This window comes from Bemisia tabaci, chromosome 1 (assembly GCF_918797505.1).
Source record: "Bemisia tabaci chromosome 1, PGI_BMITA_v3".
Taxonomy (NCBI): domain Eukaryota; kingdom Metazoa; phylum Arthropoda; class Insecta; order Hemiptera; family Aleyrodidae; genus Bemisia; species Bemisia tabaci.
In genome coordinates, this window is record NC_092793.1 from 8536478 (window position 1) to 8557246 (window position 20769).

The following is a 20769-nucleotide window of genomic DNA, read 5'->3' on the forward strand; positions in this document are numbered from 1 at the left end:
CTCTGAATGATAGTCCGCAGTTACATCTAACCGCTTGGCAAGATATATTAGTTCACCATCGCAACAAGGATGTATTCTCATACTCTCCAAAACAAGACCGCTTTGCTCTTATGTTTAACGTGGCACTTCCGTCATACACATCATTATTTTATTCTACCAGGGGTGGACTAGCATCGAAGAAGTTAGGAGACGATCATGATTTGGACGTATTTCTACCAAATGGAACTATGCGTATTATGATGTGAGTCCTGTTATGCGTGCATTCTTATGAGTCTTAGGGCTCATGTCTTAATGCCCATAGTTCCGTTTGACAGAAATACGTCCATTTGTGGTCTTCCTCAAGGGAAGTCTTGAAGATTTTCCCCCAGAAGAAGAGGGGAGTCTTGGGGTCCTCCCTCGGAGAATTTTCGAAAATTATGGACCCCTGAAACTCAATTGTGGTTGCATCCATGTCCATGATAAAGTATCGCCTTTCGTCCGATCACTTTTCAGATTCAAAGGGAGAAAATCTCGTTATCATCCTTGGATTAGCCCCTCCTAGAGGGTCCCATTTAAATCTACGAATACTTTAATTAGCGGCTCTGGTGCTTGCACTAGAGCTGCTATTCCGGACGGTCCCAGCTGGGGAGTATCAACGGACCATGTTACATTGGAGAGACCGCGTGTTGGTTAATGGGAATCGGCGCCATTTTCTGCTGTTTAGGGGGGACTGATTTTATTTTAATTGATATCTTTTTCCTGTGAGCGAATGCTATGTTGTGTAGTGTATTTTTGGAATCATGGTGATACTGTCAATAATTCAAAACGGGTCTGTGCTTTAATCTCGCACTGGAAAAAATGTACTTTACGCTTAAAATTTGAAAATTCAAATCTATAAGTTTTCGCGCTTTTTTCGAAGAATGCCGTGGTTGGAGCTTCCTAGTCATACTACTCGACATCAGCTGATAGCAAACAAAGGTTACCAAGGAAACCGTAAACGCGTAACAACTACCTACCGTCGCCAGAGCCGCTTTCCGACGCGAATGCGTTGGAGCTTCCTGCTTGTTTTTAGATTTCGGAGGCTCTTCCGTCGCTTTTGAGGCCTTCAGCAAGTCGATTGTTGAATCGTTAACGAACACTTCTGATCGATAAATCCCTATCTTAGCAATGCTTTTTATCGATCAAGGTCATTCGATATAGATAAATCCCTATCTTAGCAATGCTTTTTATCGATCAAGGTATTTTGATATCGATAAATTCCTATTTTAGCATTGATTTTAATCGATCAAGGTCATTCTATATCAGTTCAACAATCGAGCCGCAAGGCCCGTTAATACCGTTAACTATGACTTCTCAGGTACCGAAATTTTAAATTAGCCAGCCTCACATCATTCGTCCCAATGTTGGGTTAATAATCCACTCACATTGTTTCTCACTCGTACCGATCAGTTCGCCTTCAATATCTCGATAGGCAATATGAGAGGCATAGGAGCAGTAATAGTTGCTCGCCGCATTTCGGCCACTTACATTCGGTTTGTTCATATAGCTGTGGCGGTTCAAGAACGTTACTTTTCGTCATTATCTATCGTTTACTTGCTCTTTTACAATTTTCCTACTCTACCTGCTACCCAAACAGCACAGGTTGCAATTTTTACGTAAGGATATTCAATAATATCATAAAATATCTTGTGGACGGTTATCTTGTGATTAGAGGAATTGTATTTACTGTGATTTATCCTCTGACCATGGAAGACGTGTAGACGCAGTTACTCCACAAGGAAATGCTCTCACCACAGCAGCATACCGTCGATATCAAGAGTCAATAGGATCACTCTCATTGTTGTTTTAATTTATATTTCAAGTGAACACACGTCGGTATTTTTAGCACGCCCATAATTATTTCAAAGCAGCCAGGCGGCGCGTAACGCTGCCAAGTCTTCTCTCCTCCCACTCCTGTCAATCCCTCGAAATCTATTCAACAACGATCATATTGATCATGGAATGCCAGCAGCTTTCCTCTGTTCATATAATATGTCGACGGTGAAACTTCCAAACCACGTATCTCGTTTGCGGTGTTTAAAAATCTACGCTCACATTTGATTTTTTTGAAGTAGACCAAATCAATATCATTCCTTGAAATTTTCACAGAATTTTCTCCGCACAAAGAGGAAAAATCACAAAAATTTTCAAGACTAGACGTTAAGTAGTTTTTCATTTAAAAAATAAAGTATGACAGGAAGTCTGCGACGTCGCAAACCGAGATACGTGGTTTGGTAGTTTCACCGTCGATGTGCAGTTGCGAGAGTTAGCGCACCTAAACAAATATGCGTTTAAAGCCAAAAGTGCAATTTGCTCATTGTGTAATTCAGGGCGAGAAGAAACAGTTTATAATTTTTTGGCCCAGTGTCCTGTTCTATCAGAATTTCGAGTTAAATGGTTTCAAAAAAAATATTTTCAGGAAAATGAGTTTGCAGATATTATAAAGGGTGAGCACTGGATGAAAACTGACTATTTTCCTGACCTACCCTCGGAGATATAAAGTATCAACTAGAATGATAACTTTCAAGATCGTAAAATAACCCCTAGTTTTTGCCCCTGAATTAAGAAAATGCAGGATGCTGATTTACGTCCCATATAAATTTAGGATATTTTATGGAAAAAATCGGTTGTTGAGTATAAAACGAGGCATTTTATCCTGAATTTACATTGTAAAAAGGAATTAACGTCATTTGTAACCGTTGTGCAATTTTAGTTATGTGCTCGTTTCATTACTTATTGGTTGTCCTGCTTTTTGAAGCCAGAGAGAGAGAGAGAGACACTCAGCTGGTTGCATAAACACACCATTGCAGAATTCGAATACCAGGCATTAGAAACCTATTTCCGATGATATTTACATTTGACTACTTTCAGCTCTTAAATTACTAGTTATGGATTCTCATTATTCATGATTATGATTTACCACGCTAAGTACACGTACTTTACATAGCTGTTTTAATAATTCTAGGTTATGAACTGCAGTCTGCGTACTATCCTTCTCGTTTTCGCATTTCTCATCGCAAATAAATTTAATAGTACCTACTCCAATATCTTCCATGGACGAGATCATGGTCCATTGACTGTCGGGTAGTTATTAATCATTAGCCAACAAGAGTGATATTTATTCGTCATTCAAAACAGTGCATTACGAACGTAAACATTTAAAAACGATTCTAAAGGTTGCTAGCCATATTGAGCGCATGGGTCAAATAAAATGTACGAACAGTGAAGCACCGATTATCCGGTGATATGTGGCAGAGGTTCGCGTCGGATAACGAAAATAACGGATAATCGAGACCACCGAAAAAAGACTGAAAAAATGTCATTTAAAGCTCTGTTTGTTTCCAGAAAGCACAACCTTGGACAATTCTCTATCGTATTTGTAAAAGTTAGGTCATTTAATTGAAAAATACATTTTTAAAAAACCACTCATATTTTCAATTTTTGCCCAAAACGCCGATTTCTGTCGTGTCATATCTGGAAATGCCACGCCGCACAGTGGATCGAGTCAATTAGAGAGACCGGACATGAAATTTTTGACTAACATTTCAAATTTTGATGTTTATTTCGTCACATTTTAAACTTTAAGGGGTGTTTCTAGAAGAAAATTTTACAAGGAAACTAATGAAGCCACTTTTAGACCCTCAAAGTTTTGCATAAACGGGGTTATAAGCGTTTAGGTCTCCAAAACATGTCCGACCTCTCCTATTGACTCGATCCACTATGTGCGCCGGATGTGTCGCTCGGCTGACATAAGGGCGTAACTACACTTTGAGATGAGTTAAAGAAAGCATTGAGTAACATAGGCTACAGGGTTCATCGCCAAGTGTATAGTTACGCTCTCATTCCACAAATGCAACGAATCGGTGCTTTAATGTATATAGTATCTGCGGGCCGATTATTGAAATTGTTAGACAAAACTATAGACAAAGAAGAAAAAAGGGATATGGAAGGGTCCTATTGGTGGAAACGGGTGATTGCAATGGACAAAGGAGATAGGTAATAGACTAACTAACGGCAAACGACGAGAGACCCTTTATTTAGTCCATCATTTTCTCCCTTAGTCTATAGAAGCCACCCATTTCAACCAATAGGATCGCTGCATACTCTCTATGTCTTCTTTGTCTATCGCTTTGTCTATCAATTTCAATAATCAGCCCGCAGATTAGGTCAGATGCGAAACCTCTCGTCTTAGGCGTAAATTTTCCTCTCTCCTTCGAGAGAGGTGCGAATTCCTTGGTTAATACTTCATCTAAAGATTTCCCAAGAATCTGATAATGCGATAAGATTTTATACTGGTTACCCTCACAGAGCAAGGGAATTCTCTTTCAACTTGCTTCTTTCTTGAATTATAAAATAAACTTCAGAATACATTTTAAACATACTGAGAATGAAATGCGTCAAACGAGAAAATTAGACGCGTAAAAAGCGCGAGGAAAACGAATGCTTTAAGAGAATTACTCCATAAAGGTTTAACGCCCAGTTTAATTGAAGTTAACAAGAGGAGATTAGAACGGGGGAACGGAACCTTGAAGGAACAGGGGAGGGAAACGTAATCTTATTGCGTAAAAATGAATGGAACTGAGTGAGAAAATGGGAAACCGGGGGAATTCTACATGAAAATACCTCTGCTGGATTAATTCAGGGCTCAATGAAACGGTATCGATTATCTCCCCGGTGGCTTGACTCTCATGCACTAAAAGTAGCGCACGCCGTGTTTCAATGAAACACAACATTCACATTTTGAAAAGCTTTCACACAAATTACATGATAAAGCAAACCGTTAAGATATTATGCCTCTATAATATTAATCATAATAAACGCGTTTATCTCCTCTAGTTACAAATTTTCATTTTTTTATTGCATGCGACTTTCAGCTCCTGAAATTAAACGTCATCGAGTATCATTATTTGGGGTGGAAAAAATGTTAAACTTTTGAACTGAGCATTGTACCGTAAACTACAGACGTTGATCTTTAGCAGAATATCGACGGTGCAAGTCGGCAATCACATAACTCGTTTGCGGTGTCTGAAAATCTCCGCAACTATGTTATTTTTTTAAAGGAGAACAAATGGACATGATTCCTTGCAGTTTTTGCAGAATTTTCCTCGCACATAGAAGAAAAATCACGGCAGTTTTAAGGAATTACCGTTGAGTAGTTTTCCGTTTAAAGAATCAAGTATGACAGGAAGTCTGCGACGTCGCAAATCGAGTTATGTGATTGCCGACTTTCACCGTCGTTATGTCTCATCATGCGACTCGCATGCGCATGGCGACATGCCATATTTTTCATGGTTCCAAATCATGGTAGAGATTACTCAAACTGCAAATCGCAAACCTCTATAAATGCTAGACTTTTTCAACATTAATAAAAAATGGAAACGTTCAATAATCGTTTTCTTGCGGGCAAGAAGGTCGACTGCCTCTAAAATGTTTCGGTTGCTGTTAAAATGCAGGGGCATTCTTTGAAACAATCTTTCCCCATAATCGAAGTTTGAGGATCTTCGTTCAAAATACTACTGGAGCCTTTTGAAAAATTGATGTCACATTACCGAAATATTGTCTCCAGACTTGAAGCTTTTCTCTCCACCCAACCCGTAGGAGTATTTTTTAAATGTTTCGCTCTGTTTTGTTTTTTGCTACCTCTTCTCTGACACGTCCCTCTTTACAATTTTCTAAGCTCACTCGAAAATTAAAGCTTTCATACATTCCTACCAATTCTGCTTTGGTGCATGCTTCTAAATGCAACATGATATAGGGAGCGTAGTGAGAGAGGGTATTCACAGCTCACTGCCAGCAATATCAAGGTGGTTAATTTCGCCCAGAGACTAGGCAGTCCGCCGTGCATGTGCACGACCTATACCTCGCACTCAACTACAAGATTAGTCTGAACAGCGAATTTTTTATCTTAGGCGTAGAAAATAAGGATGAAATGCACCGCCTGACAATCGTTCGTTTTTCTGAAAAGGACAAAAGTGTAGAATATCTCTAGCGAATATAAATGGGCTCTCATTCCAGTGTAGGTATGTATGAAGTTCAATCCTTTTTTGTACCAATGCATATAAAATTGGAGTAAGTGCGTATTGAACTTCTGATCTTCTCCAATGGACTGGCACGTATAATATTTAACTTAATTTAAAGGATAAACCTCTGCTGAGCTTCATGTTCATGTGGAGTTAAAAAAAAACAACAGCCGTGGTTATTCAAGATAAAATAGGGTGAAATAGTTGCTTATCTTCACACACCTAATATTTAACTTTTATTTTCATCCGATTCAAAATGAAAAAAATTAAGTTCTTCCCAACTATTTGACATCATTAGTCAACAGGACAGCAACATCTTCAAAGGAATCCGCACGAACGTTTGCTTGCGCAAAAAAGTGAATTGCCCGGTTAGTAACCTTTAGTTAGTAAGTATGTCAGTAGTAAGCTTTAGCGTTGGTTTTGCCAGAGCAATTACCGTAGGATTTTGGCTGTGAACGTAGAACACGATTTATACGACAAAAATTATTGATAGTGACTACTAACCAACATACTACTTTTTCCGATGCAATTTAAAATCCCTGCTCATTAGAAAAACCTGTGTCAAACGCATACTGAACGTTAAGCAAATGGCTGAGCTGTTGCACGTTGTTTTCACCTCGGAACGTTGGACTACATAAAACGGGAAACGGGGAAACGCGATGATTGAGATGGGCACAGTAGCGTACGCGCAATGCGTGAAGTATCCACGCAGTCTTGCAGGCACTGACGACGGCGCGCACCGCAGTACGCGCAATGCGTGAAGTATTCACTCAGTCTTGCAGGCGCTAACATGCGTTTAACGCCGATTCCAGTGTTTAGCGCAATCATTCAAACTCGCGCAGCGCTTTTCAACTCATGATTTCAAAGTTTTTAGCATAGGTACACTCTGAATGTGCCATTAGTCCTTTACTGTGATAAAAAAAATTTAAAAAAACTTCACAAAATGCAACTAATTTTCTTCTCTTCATTTGCAAACTGGTAATGGTCGGCAAAAAGTGGAAAAACCAGGAGAACATTGGAGGTGAAGAAACACCTCTGAATGAAAGAGGGTAACGGACTGAGTGAGTAGGTACGGAATGAGCGTGGGGGGGGGGGGGGATGTTTTGGGAAGGGTAGCGGACAAGCCCAGCTTTAGCTAACGTAATGCGTTATGCGAAACTCTCATCATTTGTAGGTGAATATTTGTATTTAATCATTTATGTATATGTTTTAATTATTTCTCAATCACAAAAATGCCTCGATACACAAATACAGATTTTGAAAAGTTAGCCAGAAGGCGGAGCCCCGTGAGCCCCCTCCCCCCGAACTCTGTCTTCTTTTAAGTATTTCGTACTCCAAACCTCCCCCCTCCATCGGTGTGAAGCCCGGGCCCCTTAAAAATTGCCTCTGCCCGCCGGCCCTTCTCCTTCTCCCATCAGTTCGGCCCTAGTCACACCGAAAAAAATTTCACTGTCAATAATTCTCAGACAAGAAGTTGCGTTGAGTCAACCGCATACCTCTTTTAAGTGGAGAGATGTGTCTCTTTAAAATAAGAGAAGTGCTGTTCGAAACAAGATTGCCTGTTGACTCAACGGGAAAATCCGTATGCGAGAATTATTTATTGGAATATCTCATTGCACAAAAAATGAACTATCCCTCTCAATTTGACTATAGAGGCACCTACCCGCGCAGGAACATTGATGACATATTACCCGAAATTGGGTAAAAAAGGCATAGAAGTGATGAAAGCACAGCGTAAATTAATATTTAGACCGGAAATAATATCGGCACTATTTTTTCCTAATATTGATCTGCAACACTGGTGCGATATCCCTCATAGAAATATTGCATTTTTTCTCAGAAGTAATATTTCCAGGAATAATAGAGGATATACTGAAAAAGCAGCGTCGCACCCTTTGCAGTTCGTGAACCATTTTCAAAATGTGCCGCAAAATTAGTTCCTATTTAAGTTATCCACTCCGTTTTATCTCTCACCAAATTTTGCCGCAAGTTCCACGGATTTTCCACTCTGTTCAGTTAGTGTAGTCACCAAATTATTTCTTTTTTATTTCATGAAATTCATATCTCCAGCCCATTTTGTAGCGAGTTCCACACTGCCGTGCTAAGGAAGAACGCTGTATAAACATTCAAGAGTTGCCAAATTTCTCTGGATAGAACATGTATTTTTGACCATATTCACGCATAAGTTTCCTTAAAATTTTCAGATTTTTTTAGATGAAATTGCGTACAAAATTGTCTGAAAATTTTGGAGAATAATATTCACAATATTCGTAGTAAATTCGATTTTTATCGGAGGAAACTTGGCAACTTCTGAAGGCTCATACGGCGTTCTTCCTTAGTACGGCAGCACAGACCGTCAACCCTTTCAAAAACAGGAAAAGGTCCACATTTCTTGAGTATCAAAGACCCAACAGGACTGCCATCCTCTGAGGTTAACATGTGAAAAGTGCGGAGGCAGGTGCGGCAGGTGCTCGAGGTGACCCCACATGACGGCAAATCGCAACAGATGGTTGGATAATGGATAGTGCGCAACCTTGGAACTGGTTCTCTTATTCCGCGGTCCCCGCAGTCAACAAAATCATCACTTATTTCGCATCAGTTTCACTGATTGACGATTTGTATTTGGACCGCGTTAAGAAGAAAAGAACCAAGCCACGTTAACGATTCTGCCATGCTAAGAAAAAATGCCGTATGAGCCTTAAGACGTTGCCAGATTTCCTTTACTGAATTTATTCGACAAATTTTGAGTATTTTCCCCCGAATTTTTCAGATAATTTTGTTCGCGACTTGATTTAATATATCCGAAAATTTCACGCATCTTTTCCCTCAAAAATACATGTTTTATCTAGAGAAATTTGGCAACTCTCGAATGTTCTTACGGCGTTCTTCCTTAGCACGGCAGTATTGCAAAATTTAACTGAGAAATTTTAATTTTTTACAAGAGAACGTTCGTGTGGATTTCTTTCAAAATTTTCAGGAATTTGCCTTGTATTGTGCAGGAAATTCACTGCAATTTTCACAAAAATCCGCACAAACATTTTTACGTAAGAAACTGAATTGCCCAGTTAAATTTGGTAATTGCTGATGTGACTTGGTTCCTTTCTGCTTAAAGCGGTCAATTTAAGATGAATAACACCATTTTAAGAAAGAGAGCCTATTAAGACTCGACGCCTAAAATATGTCAGCGGCGCTGTTTTGCGAAGAGCTCACATCAAAAGTAGAGTCCCTTTATACTGAGAGTTAAGACAATGCGAATCCATTTCTGATTGGTTATCGTATTTTAGGCCTCCACAGTGTCACAAACGGGAATGAAGATTACATTTTCACCAATTTCAAAGATTATAATCTGGAATGGACTGAGGGATAACGGGTTTGACAAGGAACAAGCGGAATGAGAGAGGAAACGGGGAAAGGAATTTGAGAATTGGCCGATCAAAGATTATGAAAAACATTCAATTTGTGTAATCTTTATTCTCGTTTGTGACTCCATCAGGGGGTGTTGTCTTAACTCTCAGTGTAAAGGGACTCTAATCACAAGGGTCCGGCGCACGAAAGAGATATAGTCTAATTTGAATTTTCACGAGTAAACTGACACGAAAATCATGATAGGGACATCAAAAGTCTGAAATCCACTTCTAAGTGCGCAATTAGCCTAGTTTGGTGCAGACTTTTTCAAAATAAGCCCGCCGCGTCGCGCTGCAAGAGAAGCGGTGCGTGCTGGAAGGCAAAAACGCCTTCAACTCCGTGCATATGCAACACGGACATCCGTAGGGTTCGAATAGTTGTATTCAGCCGTTATATTGAAATTCGAGTGATGTTCGTCGCGTGTAATACTGACTGCGGACGCCTTGCTTGTTTCCCTTTCATCTCAATTTAATCTCAGCGCCTCTTATTATGCCAGTGAAATAAACTATATTTGATCCTCACTGCGAAATTGTTAGTTTTCCGAAAAAATGCATTATTTGTTTGAATGCATTTCAACGTCGCGGTCCATGTAAGTCCACGTAAACGTTCTCTCGCGATCTCTCAATCTGGGATTTTGTTTCGATCCTTGAGAGGTTTCTCTATAAATCGATGCCATAATGCGGAAACCACGTATCTCGATCGACATGGGTGCAGTGTCGGGTCCGCCCCTTCAAAAAAGCTGTTACTTTATGTAATTGCTGAATGCCCGTAAAGCCTGGTAAGGGATTTGTACGCCTTCCCCCTCCCCAAAAGTTTCTACGTAAACGTCGATTGTAAAGTTTGTAAAACTCCATTCCCGTATTTTCTAGGAGAAAAATAAGCCAGCTTTCCACAGAAACGCGTATTAAAGTTCTTCTTTGAATCTCCATCACACTAACTTTTGGTTTCATTTAATTTGATTCTTGTAGATAGATAGAGGACATATAAGTAATTAAAATTTGTTTAAATAAAATTGAAAAAAATAGATTTTATTTTCTTGTATTCCCCTTCACAATAGGCTGGACTCAGCATTGCGATAATTTGTTTTCAAGAGAAGCCACGCTATTTTTGCAAATTTTAGCGCACTTTATACCGATCAAAAATAATTTTAAAATCTGAGATATTTTACCATCAATTAATGAATTTATCTACAATAATCTCCGATGGAACTATTATTACCAATGATCAGACCAATGATCACACCTACTCTCCATGAGTGATAGAAGAAAGCATTTACATTTATAAATTGAGCAATGGAACGTACAAATCGTAAAATTTATCGGTAGAAACGGAAGAAAGCTAAAACAAAGCAAGCTCCGTGGGGGAAGTATGGAGGAGGGGTGAAAATAAAAGGGAAGAGAGAACAGATATTCAGGGAGTAAAAATGATCCTTTTGTTCCGTTTTATTTTACCTTTCCTACTTTTTTCTTTTTTTTATTTATTTATTATTATTTTCGACCCTTCCAGGGTAGAATGGATTCATTTTTTTCCTCCGCACAAACGCCCTTGCATTTCAAAACTGGTATGGAACCAGATTTTTCATACTGAATTCATGTCTTGCTACATAATATACTGTGTGACATAATATTTCACCCGTCATTGCAGATTAAATCTTCCCGATGAAAAATGTTTAATCTGATAATGAACGGGTAGGTAAGTACGTCCTTACCTTCTAATTGCATCCTCTCTTTCCTGCACATTTGGCTGATAATATTGTCTATAATAATTTGTACTAGGCGAACTCATGTTTACAACGCTGTTCGTTTTGACGTGGTCATTTGTTCTTTTCAACCTGATGAAGGGAAACAAAATGAAAATTATTCTTTCACAGTTTGCAGCTTTCAAAATGTTTTTGGTAAGTTTAAAAATTTGGTAAGGGTCGAGAATTAGTAGATGAGAACGATTTGAGGAGACAAAAATGAATATTTAACATCTAGGACGGAAACGAAGAGAGTACTGGTAAATCACCTTCTTGCATTATGATTTTCTCCCGAGTAGTATTATACAAATGCCGGGGGGAGGGATGTTGAATTCGGTACGTAAGCACGGCTTCCACGGCCAGCGTTTCTTTTTCAGTGTCTAAAAATGTGAAAACCAATACATCGAGGTTCTGGTTAATATAATAATAAGACTTGGTATCAGTGTTGCATTATTCCCACAGGAAGCACAAAATCATAAGTACGTGCTTAATTGATTAACCCATCATTTTCGATCATTTTGGTAACTGTTACACAAAATGACCCTCTAAGACTTTCATAAAACCGGGATGCAACTGTACTGCTATCACGCAAAAAAACGTTTCTAGAAGTTACCCCTACATTAAGTAAACTCTAGAAGTTACTTTTTTTTAAAAAAAGTCTCACTCATAATTTTAATAAAATTTCCACTATGCGTAATGAACTACTTTTAATTCCGATAGCCAAACATGCGTGCAAAAACGGGAATGACCCTTCCATTCATGCCCTTTGAATCGAACCCGACAAAAAAATAATTGGTCTTTGAAACGGTATTGCTTAACGAGACTCTATTTTTCTCAGGTGCACTATTACAAAAACAATTAGGAGTTATTGATGTTCTTGTCTCGCATCGCTGCAAAGAGAAATTACCGAACATAAATAAAGCTTGATTTTGTACGACATCCAGTGAGCGAGCTCCCTTGTGCCTGAGAGTAATCCATTACTGAATACAACTTAAAAATAGTTAATAGTAAAAAAGCATGCAGCGAATATGTGACCGAATTTTGCTCAAATAATGAGTCCATCTCCTTCAAAGTTGTTCCAAATTTTTCTTCTGCAGTTTTATTGTTTAGGAATACGTTTCTACGGATCTGGGTGTTATCTCGGAAACTTAAAATCATCTCAGTCCAACATACACACACGCAAAAAAATTATGACTCCGTAATGGGGTTTCTTCTTTATTCCAAGAACGTGTATGGATGTACCTGAATATGCCGCCGAAAGTTTAAATTTTTGCGGGAGTTTGCGAAAGTTTCCTTAACTGCCACACTAAAGAAGAACGCCGTAAGAACAGTCGAGAGTTGCCTATCCTTACATAAAACGTTTATTTTTAAGGTAAGTTATGAATATTTATCCTTGAAATTTTCATGAACTTTAGGTAAAATTGCGGACAAAATTATCTAAAAAATTTGAAGAAAAAATTTCATATGCTGATCAGAAAATTCCTGTCTTATCAAAGGAAATGCGGCAACTCCTGAAGGTTCATACGGCGTTTTTCCTTAGCACGGCAGTACAGACAAACGTATTTCAAATAAAGCATGCTACCCATTTGGAATCCCAGAGAGTATTTATGGAGACAAATGGTTATTTTGCTCTACCTAAACCTACCAAATGACTAAACGACAGTGAAAGGCTGGACCACAACCTTCTTATGGTATGATCCACAACATGCGTATTCCACAACATTAGTATTCCACAACATGTGTATTAGCAAGTGCATGCAAAATAAGGGGAAATTCTGTATTCTAGCTATTCTGTGAAAGTAGTCATGAGATTTATTGCAGAATTGAAGTTTGCACTGACTATCTATCCAATCCAAGAATAAGGTTCCATCCATCTGTGTGTTTGTTCGTGGAGTTCAAAAATGTTTACCGTGTTCTATCTAAACATATACCTAAATTGGAACGTGTCGGAAGTGAATGTATCGCCGCGTTTCATATTCTCAGAAGTATAAAATAGGGCAGCTCAAAGTTTGAATATACATACATTCGTAAGGATGTAAGCACATATGCGTACGTATGTGTGTGTGTGTGAGTGAAGGGAGAAATAAAAGGGGAAGACGTTAGATTACTCTGAGAGCACGGAGGAAAAGAGAATATATAAATAAATGTTGATACGTGTCTAAAAATAAGAGAGCTTTTAAGTTATAGAGGTGGAGAAGAAAGTCGAAATAGCTATCCGGGCTGCCGCCGAGTCAAGAAGAAAGAGATATTAAAGCGTGCAAATAAAGAAAACATGATTGAAAAGTGTGTTTAACTCAAAATCAACTGAGGTATTTAAAAAAGGAAATAAAAGAGTCTCTCTTTCAAGGACTTTTCGTGAAACTCACAATCGCGACTTGTTTCTTCTTTCGCAGAATACTTATGAAAATACAAGCTTACTCTATTATTTCGTTTTTCCTCTTGAATTTTGATTTGGCACATAGGTACGTATTTTATCTCTCCCTGTCTCTGTCTCCCACTTCCTCATCCTGCCTACGTCCTTCCCCTGCTACCCCCTCTCCTTTAAGTCTCCTCTTTTCCACGGGAGAACTTCGTATGCACGAGTGCAATTCTACTTGCAGGTATGAAATATTAGTTTCGGATGAAAATCTCAATTCAAGGCACGGAGGAATTTCAGCAAGTTTCAAGAAAACTTTCTATGCGATGCTAAGGGATTTATTTTGGATGAAAAGTCCGGGCTCTTTCCCATGCCTCAATTTTAATCATGGACTTTGTCGACAAAGGAATATATTCCATTTCTTTTCTTTTAAAATACGTTAATAAAAGGATAATGTCTCGGGTTAATAAGGTAAAATAATAAACCCTACCTTTCAAAGCCTCATCAAATTTTTACATTTTAACGCAAGACAATCAAGACATCCTCCTTTTTTGAATTTACGGGATACTCATCCATGATTTACGAGAGATAATGGCTATAAAAAGCAAGGACTCCATTAGACACTATTAGACAGTCCAAGATTCTCTGTTTTGTTTTGGTTTTTAGTTATGAATATATTTTTTCTACCGGTGTATTGTCTTATGAAAGAGCCCAATTTGGTTCAAATTAATTTATTTACTTTCGCGAGAGAGAAAAATTACAGAATAAGAAGTTTTAATCCGAATTCATTCACGATGAGGTTAATTTCAGCTCTAATTGAATTCAGATTACTTTCAACGTAATTTGAAAAGTTCCATTATGAATCTTATTGGTGACATATAGTGTTCATGTTTCGTAACTTTTACTATAAAATATATTCTCTCCATTTTCTCTTTTTCCCCCTTCTCTATCCCTTTTTACTCCCTCCCTCCCTTTTTTGAATTAAGAACGAATATTAAGAGAGTCATCACGCATTTTTATAATATTAACAAGGTCTTTGCTTATTCAGGCGCTGACGAAAAGATACTTCATCATAAAAAGGCGTCATCATAAACTTCATTCTAAAATCGTAAGCTACGAGTGTTGCATCCAAGCAAACGACAGGCGTTGCACATCGTTAGTCAGTTGAGGGATACGAGAAGAGCGGATGACAAGAGTTCACTTACCATATCATACGTGCGTTCTACGGAGACACAACTGCAAGGTGGCATTGAACTTGTAGTTTCTATTGGTTTTTTTCATTCTTCTCCTCCTTTTTCATTCTTCCTCCTCTTCATCCTGTGGCAATCATTTGCAGTAAGGGTATACATAGGATAAAAGGGGGACTCGCATTCACGTCTCACGCGGAGAAGTCCCAAAAAAATGGATTACCCGTCGAAATTTATTATTGGATCGTTGCATAAGAAACCATCGGAGCTGGATAATCCATTCCCAGATTGGCCAAGCTATGAGAGATTTCTGAGGTAAATTTCTCTGAAAGATCTCTGAAAAAAGAACACGTGATTTTGAGAGATCGACAAAAGGAAAGTCTACTGATGTGAGTGCCCTTGTTTGTTGTAAGTTACACTAGTACACATCTGTCATCTATTTTTCTGATATATGTTGACCACTCTCATAGAGCTTACATTATAAATAGTGGAACTTGTAGTAACTATTAACAGGTAATAAAAAAGGAAGGGAATTCCTAATTTAATTGACAAATTCCTCTTTAAACAACGGTACGTTTGAACAATATTTACATTGTTAACATTGGAAACTCATATTGTAACGTAGGAACATTATGCCCTGCCTAAAAGCTACAACGATATTTCTACCACCGAAGATTGAAAGGAGAAAGTTCATTCGAATCAGGGCCGGATTAAGGGGGTGGCCACATGGGCCACGGCCCATGGTGCAAAATTTAGGGAGCGGCAAATTTTGCAATTTTCTTAAATATAGGTATAAAAAAAATCGGATTCAGAAAAAAAATTACCAACGAGAAAAGCGTCTTTCGGTTTTCGGTGACACAAGAAATCCGCAATTTTGGCATGGAGCGACGCGGCGCAGAGAGCAATGATGATGAGGACTTGAGATGAAAAGGAGAAGTCCTCAGCGCGGCGCGGCGGTTGGCGTGTAACACATATTAGCACCTGCAAGACTGCATGAATACTTCACGCATTGCGTCAAATACAGTGCGGTCAGCAGCGCAGCGGTTGACGTGAAACGCATAGCGCCTACCAGACTTCATGAACACTTCACGCATTGCGTCAAACACAGTGCGGTCAGCGCGGCGCCACGGCGGAGGTTAAAATTATTATTAAAACACATTTATGTTTGTTCTTGCATAATTTTTACGTTTATTCCTTACAAATGGAAGGCCTTGTTCACACAGAGACGGGTTTACGGAACTTAACTTTCGCGCAAAGTTCCGTTAACTTTTGCTAGTGGTGTTGACAGGGCTTTCGCAAAAAATGTGTGCAACACGAGTAAACGCGTCTTATGCACCCCTCCCCTACCCCTCCGGCAAGTTCACTTGATGGTTTTCATTGATTTCAAAATGAATGAGAAGGGGGCGGCAAAATACAGGCGGCCCATGGGCGGCAAGTAGGTAAATCCGGCCCTGATTCTAATGTTATCTATTTTTAAATATTATTCGAATCTCAATCGAAAAATAAAGGAAAGTATGGAATTCTTCAGGATTAGTGTGACTGTTTTATCATTTGTTATAATATGCTACCAAGCAATCAATGCACAATGCACATATTGCAATATACGTTTCTTGTTCTGAAATTTGCCTTCAACACTGCTCAGAGTATTTCACATTTCCGAGAACACTGTAATAGTACAGCGCTTAGGTTATCGATGGTTTAGGTCGGAAAACGTACAACTCGGATGACTGTGACGTTGCAAATCGCCGCTCATGTTATATTTTTAAAGAATTTAAAGAACTAATATACACTTTTGACATTTCTCGTGAATTTATCCCACACGTTCACGGGAAATTCCGGAGCGCCATCATGCTGGCTAATTTCCTTTAAAATTAATAAAACAGAATAGGCAAGTTTGAAGCGTTAAGATAAAGGTTTTCATTTTTCGACTTCAGGCATCAATATTTTGTAATATGCTTGTAAAAATCAGGTGCGGTGTAGACTTTAATCCACAGTTTATCCCACTAAATATACGTTGCTCAAATTTAACATCTCCTAATTTTTTTTTTTTTTTTTTAATAAATATGCATCCAATGAGACCCTTGATATGCGCTCGAATACTTGCTGGAACAATCAAGAACGATTAATATAATAAAAAGAGAAGAAAAAAGCGACAGAGTGTGGCTTGACAAGCTGGGAGTAGATTGGAAAAACGAGCGAGATTTTGTCGCGGAGGGTGAAAAGTCGAGCAATAATGTATGAAAATATTTTGAGAGAGGCTATAAATATTTGATGAAAATGTTTCAGGAGTCTCGATGAAGAGCGACGAAGTCATCAGACACAAGTGCTCTGGAAAATACTGAGCTGAAGAGAAAGTGAGAGTGAAAGAGTAAAAGGTCCGAAATGGTAAATAAGCGCAAAATGAATATAATGACAAGTAGTGAGGAGTTGGTAGCGGGAAAAGGAGAGATGAAGAGGAGTGCGAGAGGTGGGCAAGGGAGCAAGAGAGCAAGGGAACCATTGATTCAACGGGGAAAATGAGGAGAGGGAGAAAGAAAAATCAAATCTCCTGCATGAAGATTGTATATTCAATTCTGACGTTGCACACGGTAACAAGTGAGAGGAAAAAATAATTTTTAATATTTTTAAAGTTCATTTGTATGAATAAAGGGTTCGGAAGGGAGCACGAAGTAATAACAACACATACCTACAACGGGAAGTGTATGTGAGTAATGTGTGTTTATAATACTTTCCGTGGCTGCGTCTGTGTTTTTATTATACTTGCTGTGTGGTGGTGAGGAGCGGGGATCGATATATCATTTGGTTGCCATGGAGACGCTATTTTAAGACCTCATCCCTTTTGTAAGAGTTTTCATAACTTGGAGCATGGATGTTTTTATTATCTTTATTGTAATTTTCATCATCATCAATACACAATCATCATTTTCGGGGCCTCGCCATCAATCATTTTCGCCGAATACATTAGGTGCAGGCATTTTTTCCTCTCGTGTAAGGCTCCCTTTCATCGTGAACTTTGGAACCGGGGTATGACCTTTGCCGTCAAACAGTCTCAGTTGCTCCTTCGTGCATCCCCTCGAGGTCGAAGCTTTGAGCACAGAACATGAGTATTTTCGGCTTGAGTTCATCCTCCTCTGTCTTGCTCTTTCCGCACATTTCCCGATTTTCTCGGCCTCCTGCCCACCCTCCTCCACCCTCCTCCCCCTCCCACCACCGCTGCTCTCCCTCCCTCGCCTCCCCCACCGCCCATCGCCGTTCTATTCAAATTCCCAAAAAGTTTAGCAACCCCTTCGTGATTGCATTGCCGCCAGCCGCATACTTTTACATCACTCTGTACAACGTATCACGTGCGTTCTTTCTCGTCCACTACGGTGAAGTGGTGAGTCTTGCGAATTGGCGCCACTGTTTTCCCTCCATTTTCTCGTATGTAAAGCAATCGATTGCCTCACCTGGAATCAATTTTTATAATGTAGTTAAGTGAAGGAAAATCAGTGTTGCCAATTACTGCAATAATCGCCACTGCCCCAAAGTCCATTTGGTTAGTGCTCTCACTTGTTATAACCAGTGGCGAGGCGTGAATGATCGATTATCGATTTTACCCCATTTGCGGCTGCGTAAAGAATCGATTATTAAGGTGTTCGTTGCGAACACCCTGTTTATCGATCCTTTCCCATCGGTTTCAATGTACTATCAGATGAAACTGACATCCTGAGCCAAAACGATAATCATTCGCTACGAATCCGTTGTGCGAATTCGGAAATGGATAAAATTTCGCAACAAATATCCACTATTTCTGACTCATCCATGGAAGCTCCTATCTATATAGAGAAACGGCACTTATGATGTTTCAAAAATGGTCCAGAAACAGTGGTTCTTCATTTGAATGAGGTTGAATAAAAGGTTTGAATGACAGAGAAATCGATGTATCGCAAAGAACGTTGCGCCACTGGTCGTATCTCGTTTCCATACAAAATGTGTTTGCTTTTTGACCGACCCACATCAGAGAAGTGTCTTAGAAACGAAGGATATTAGATCAAATTCCATGGTAAAGATTTTACCCGAAAAATCTTATTTTGAAACACTCAACTCTTGAAATCTTATTTTGAAAAATTCGACTCTGAACTTTAAAATTCGAAAACCTAATAGCATAATAATTAAATGTTGACAAGGCTTTGCGCGGCTACAATTTCGGCAAGACCTCATATACTTATACTCTGTAATATAATTTCACGAGAGTAGTGCGTAATGCATAACGTCCAAGGCGCAAAGGACTTCAGGGGGTTGGATCGCGAGGCAGTCGGGAGGAGGGTCGCCGCCTGGTTTCTAATGAAACGTTAAATGTCAGATTCTAATGAAAATTATCAAATCATTCGTTTTTTTTTTTTTTTTTTTTTTTTTTTTTCTTCAGGGACATTCCCCATCTGACTTTATTCAGTTTTAATGTGTTTAAATGAGTGTGCATATAATAATTGTTTACATGGTGTTGATAAAATTATAAATCATTCGTTATATTTGCTTATTTTTTATTTTTGGAAACGAACTGAATATTTTGTTTTGTTTTAAACACCCTTAACTCAAGCATACACATTTTTCGGAGGTTTGTAAATTATTAAAATTTCGCTCATAATCTGAGATGAAAATTAGTTCATACTGACATTTACCAATAAGAAAATAAAAAGTAATGAATAGCCTAATAAATGACAATAGTTAACCGCTGGAAAAATGGAGCCACGCAGACAATTTGAAATACAGAGGAATATAAATTGATATTAATAGGCTTCATCTACCTTGAGCTTTCTGCAAAAGAATTCATAATTTCGCCCTTGATTCGCGAGCTAGCTACGAGACTAGCTGAGAGACGTTTAGAGACGCAGTTGTCAATGTAACAATGAGTTGGGGCAAACTTGTTGTAACGGGACAGGCAATTAAGTAGAAGGAAATATTGGATGAATCTGATAAGTGAGAAGTGGTTTTTGTTCCAGCTGGCAGTGCCCGGGGAATATTATGACGAAGCTGGATTAAAGGAGGAAGAGGGAAATGGGGGGCGGCGTCGGGAGAGCAGAGAGTGATGAACTTTCGTTGGCTGTTTACCGAGCAGTGAACACTTGGCCAAATGAATATGGCAACCTTTCTCTCTTTGCCTGTTCCCACCCCCATCCTCTCCAGTTTCCAGTCTCTATGCATTAAAGAACAACTGGGTGTTGGGGTGAGGGCTTCGCAGCGAAATGAGTTTGGATCAATCTTTCCGTCACTATTTTCAATCTTACATCCTCGTATTCCTCGTGCAATATTCAATTCGTAATCTCCCGAGTTTCTTGAATACTTTCTTGCCGCACTAATGCTATATATCTCTCCTCTCCTCACTCACCTGTGGAAATAAACCTCATGAACCTTTTTAGAGAAAATAATGTATCGATTGAATTGAAACATACAACACCACTTTTGTGCAGCTTCAAACTCAACCCCCTCCCCGACCCACTTCGTTTTACCGCCTCATCCATCGTCTCTTTTCAAATCACTTCGCTTCCGCTTCAAAATCATCTCAACATTCTATGTTTTGGCCCCTCAGTCACGGAGCTCGCTGTTCGCCGAATAAATATTGTCCTTTTGAAAAACTCCTGTTAAACATTCAGTATGACCTGAATTTCCGGTTCCTCACTTTCTCTCAAAACGAAGCAGCAGCTATGTTATGGTATATGTTCAACTTTAAACAGCGCCAAAGGTTTCACAAGATATTCCTGTAGACGTAGCTCTCAAGGAGCCATAGTGTGATCCTATCCCCCTGGAATTCAAAATGGTATCATTTTCTCCTCCTCCCCCCCCCCCCCCAAGAACCCATGGGTAAAGTTGAACATAAGGTTTGCATACGGCCATATTTCATTTGAGAACAGCCTTAAAATTAATTTAAAAAAGTTAAATTCTAAAAAAAAATCTAAGAATGAAACCCTAAGAATTCCTTCCCAGGACCCAGACTTCTCCTGGAAAAATTGAAACTAGGCTGCACCCTCTAGAAAATTATTCTATTTACCCCCATGGATATGCCTAATT

At 39.0% G+C, this 20769-nt stretch overlaps 1 long non-coding RNA gene across 1 annotated transcript; it reads right to left on the reverse strand.

Annotated features, from left to right (window-relative positions):
- Positions 1-10042: 10042 nt before the first annotated feature.
- On the reverse strand, positions 10043-20499 carry LOC109038364 (uncharacterized). The gene is made up of 3 exons (XR_002009575.2): positions 19509-20499; positions 14743-15060; positions 10043-11561 (listed from the first exon to the last, which is right to left on the reverse strand). It is a non-coding gene; the product is annotated as an uncharacterized lncRNA (long non-coding RNA).
- Positions 20500-20769: the final 270 nt, after the last annotated feature.